This window comes from Peromyscus eremicus, chromosome 15 (genome assembly GCF_949786415.1).
Source record: "Peromyscus eremicus chromosome 15, PerEre_H2_v1, whole genome shotgun sequence".
Lineage (NCBI taxonomy): Eukaryota > Metazoa > Chordata > Mammalia > Rodentia > Cricetidae > Peromyscus > Peromyscus eremicus.
The window spans coordinates 35,266,949-35,271,441 of record NC_081431.1 but is presented as its reverse complement, the minus strand read 5'-3'; positions in this window follow the sequence as shown (position 1 = coordinate 35,271,441).

The following is a 4,493-nucleotide window of genomic DNA, read 5'->3' as shown; positions in this document are numbered from 1 at the left end:
CAATCCCTCCTCCCTCAGGATTCTTTCAGTATTTAGTTGTTCCCAAATGCCCCTTACAAAACACACAAAATCAATAACCAGCCGCCTCATTGAGTCTCTGCTCTGTTTTCCTCCTTTATGACCAATGTCGCTGTGTGTGTGTGTGTGTGTGTGTGTGTGTGTGTGTGTGTGTGTGTGTGACATGCACTCATGTGCACATCTTACTGGGGTTGGAACTCCAGGCCTCATTCTTAGTAAGCCAGGGCTCTACTACAGAGCTATAGCCCCAGCTCTTGCCCAAACTACTACCTTCTCTTTCTTCTTTGAGATTTTTTTTTCCTTTATTGAAAATATATGTTCATACAATATATTCTGCTTATGGTTTCCCCTCCCCTAATTCCTCCCAGGTCCCCTTCACCTTTTGTCCCATTCAAATCCACATCCTTTTTTTTTTTTTCTTATTAGAAAACCAACAGGCATCTAAAAAACAACAATAAAATAAAATAAGATAAAACAAACCATAAGGGAGAAAAAAATGAACAAGAGAAAAAGAGGCAAAGAAAAAGGACAAGAAACATATATAGACACAGAAATACACACATTTGCACACATATAAATCCCATAAAAACACAACACCGGAAATCATAATATATACACAAAAGACCTGTAAGATTCAAAACAAAGTGCCCTGACAAAGCATTGTGAGACAAGAAATCTCTCCAAATACCTCACTTTGTGTTGGCCATATACTGCTGTGCATGGGGCCTGCCCTTAAGAGTAGTTTGTAAACCCTAGGTGACTCCACTGGCAACAACTATTTTTTCTTTGTCAGCAGTTATCAGTTGGAGATAGCTTCTGGGTTAAGGATGTGGGCTTGTGTCCATTCCCCTCTCAGTCCTGGGACCCAGTCTCAGGCTCTGTGCATGCTGCTTCAGTCTCTGTGAGTGTTCATGTGTACATTGATCCTGTGTATCTAGAAGGTCTTGTTTCCTTGGCGTCTTCCATCCCCACTTGCTCTTTCACCTCTTCTTCCACAGGGTTCCCTGAAACCCGAGGGGAGGGATTTGATGGAGACATTCCATTTAGAACTGAGTGTTCCAAGGTCTCTGGCTCTCTGCACCTTATCCAGTTCTGGGTCTCTGTTTGTTCCCATATACCATAGAAGGAAGCTTCTCTGATGATGACTGAGCAAGAAACTGATCTATGAGTACAGCAGAATGTTATTAGGAGTCACTTTATTGTCATGTTCCTTTGGCAGAATGGAAGTGTTTGGTTTTCACTTAGGTTCCTGTCTGCCTACTCTCAGGTTCTTGGCCACCTGAGCAGTGTCAGCTATGAGATCCATTTCAAGCAGTGGATTTTAAGTCCAATCAGATATTGGTTGGTTACTCCCACAAGCTTTGTGCCATTCTTGCACCAACACATCTTGCAGGCAGATCACCATTGTAGGTGAAAAGGTTTGTAACTGGGTTAGTGTTTATGTTTCTCCTTTTTTTTTCCCCTCGGAGCTGAGGACCAAACTCAGGGCCTTGTGCTTGCTAGGCAAGTGCTCTACCACTGAGCTAAATCCCCAACCCCATGTTTCTCCTTTGATAGTGTGCAGAGTACCCTCTAATACCAAGAATATTCGTCCATAGGCTCTAGATAGGCACCAGTTTGATTTCTCTGTGTTTAATGAGTTGGGTAGGTGTTGTCTTCAATAGAGACTTATCATCAGTTTGTGGAGGGCATCCAATAGCCTTGGCAATAGTCTGGGTTGTTTGGTGGTTACCATGCCCCCCCCCCCCCGTTTTGCCAAACTTCTTAACAGTGCCACCCTACTCATATCTCCATCACTCATATTTTACCCCTTCTGCTGGGCAACAGGACACTGTGGATCTATTTGCCTCCATCCCTGCAATGGAAAGTTGCCCCTGAACCTCTCCCCACTGCCTCTCATCCATGTTATATATTTTCCTTCTGCACCCAGGGTTCCTATTAGAATATTCTCTCTCTCTCTCTCTCTCTCTCTCTCTCTCTCTCTCTCTCTCTCTCTCTCTCTCTCTCTGTCTTTCTCTGTCTCTGTCTCTCTATCTCTCTCTCACACACACACACATCTTTTGAGTTGGGGTTTTCATTACTATGTGTGTTTTATATGTGCTCTGATGTCATGCTCAGAAATGTTGTCCACCTCCTTCAAGACAGAATCTCACTGGCCTGGATATCATTCACCAATTAGTCTAGACTGGATGGCCAGTGAGTCCCAGGAATCCATCCCTCTCCACTTCCCCTGTCCTGGTAATAATTACTAGCTTATTACCATACCTAGTTGGTTATGTGGGTTTTTGAGAATCAAACTCAGGTCCTCTTGTGAACAAGGCAAGCACTTTACCTGCTGAGTTATTTTACTAAACCCGCCTCCCCCCCCCCCCCCCGCCCTGGTTGGTTTTCTGAGACACGGTCTCATATAGCTCAGACTGGTCTCAGACTTGCCATGTCGCTGAGGATGACCTTGCAGTACTGAACTTCCTGTCTCTACTTCCCTAGTGCTAGAACTGCAGACATGTGTCATGACATCTGGCTGGTCCCATCTTTAGTTGTCTCTCAGGCCTGCTGCCAGTTTTGTTGGGCTAGGGACATGTACTGGAGGCTCAGTGTGGTTTCTTTCTATGTAGTTAAATCCTGAAGCAAGAGTTGTCCAGCGAATTAATAAAAGGGCGCTCCTGCTCTAGGGGTTTGCCTTTATCCAAAGAGACATGCCGGGACAGCTGGCTGCAGAGGTGTGTGGGAGTGGAGGGAGGGTTCAAATCTTGCAGAGGGCCAGGGGAGGGACCAGGCTCCACAGAGCACAGTGTGGCTCAGTCCAGCACACAAATCCTTTTCCCCATAAATCTGCCTGACGATGGCTGCACACCAGACATTCCCGCCACAGATAGTGCTGGCAGCTGGTTAATGCGCGGCCGGTGCTTTGGATGTAAATGTATTTGTATTTGTATGAGTCAACGCACAATTCACAGTTGTATATGACACGAGAGAGGGAAAATGGCCTGATGGCACAGCCCATCTGTCAGCCCCAACACCGACATGTGTACTGTGCCGTCTTCCTCCAGCGGGGTCTCATCCCTGCTTATCAGCAGTAGAGGTCAGGCCATGGGCCAGGGAGCTGTTATCAGGTCCCAGGGCTGCCTGGCTCTAGCCTTCTCAGACCTATGCCTTGGGTCCCTCATGTGCAAAGGGGTATGTGATAGCATTTGCCTTATGTTTTATTACAGAGGTTGAAATGCATTAATATGGGGAAACAGATTAGCACTTAGGACAGTGCCTGGACCATAGAAGAGCCTAGAAAAGCAGCAGATGTTAGCTGTCTGTACTCCTACTATTGTTTTCTGTCTTCTATGAACCATACTCGCTCTTGAGTATGTGCAAACACTCTACAAGACTGGGAAAATGCAGGTGACAGTATTTTTGTTTTGTTTTTTTAGTGGGCAGTGGTGGCATGAATTAGGAATGGGTGTCTTGGGGGAGATGAGGTTTTTAGATAAAGCAACGAAAAATACTAGCCCACCCCATTAAACTTCAAATCCCGATAAATAAGACGTGTGTCTTCTTTTAGTATGTGCAATGGGGGAACATACCCGGATGTACACTAGAAGTTACTGAATTCGAACGCAGCCAGCATCCTGTATTTACTCTGATCCTTGTTCATTTCCTGGCTGTACAGGCTTCATGAGGTCCTTCTCCTGACCCTCGATGCAGATCATCTGGCCTCAGTGTGGACAAATCAGCAATAACACAGTTAACTGAGTGTTCTGGGCTTGACATTGTTCCCCATGCCTTCCAAGAGTTATTTCACTGGGTCCTCCAAATGGCTTTTGTCTTCCCCACAGGAAAGTGGAGACCGGGGCAGACGGCCTCCTTAAAGGCTCAGAGTGAGAGGATCCTACTTGATGGATACATTTCCCTCAAGTTGGAACAGATGGAGACTAGAATTTGAATTTGAGTAAATTTAGAGAAAAGAGAAGGAGTATGGCATTTAGTTTGCCAGCCAAAAGCCAAACTCCCTGATCACACTCGTTGTAGGTGTTTATTCTTTCTTTTCTACTCTGCCCGGGGGCCTGGCTGAGGCCAAGTGTGAGGCAGCAGAAAGCTCAGGCTTCACATCGGTCGCTCCTTTCACCTCTTCACCTCTGCAGCCCAAGGGAGGCCGGTATTTGGGAGAAGGTGGTAAGGCTTCCTAAGAAAGCATCAAGTAGAAGCCCAGCTCTGTTAAGCAGCCAGCCTTCACGCAGTACCTCCGATGGACACTAGGGGCGATGTCAGACTGCGGGTTTCCAAAGCCAGCTTAAGCATCTAACAGAGCAGATGCTGCCGCAGATGTGGGAGGTTCCAATTCAATGGGTCTGCCATAGCAGAGCACCTCCAATACAATCCAATGGCCTGTCAGAACATCCACAAAATGTATATAGGAAGCTGATCCAGGCCCCACTCTCCCAGTTCAGCTTTCCTGACGACCTTCACCACCACCAGCCCCAGTG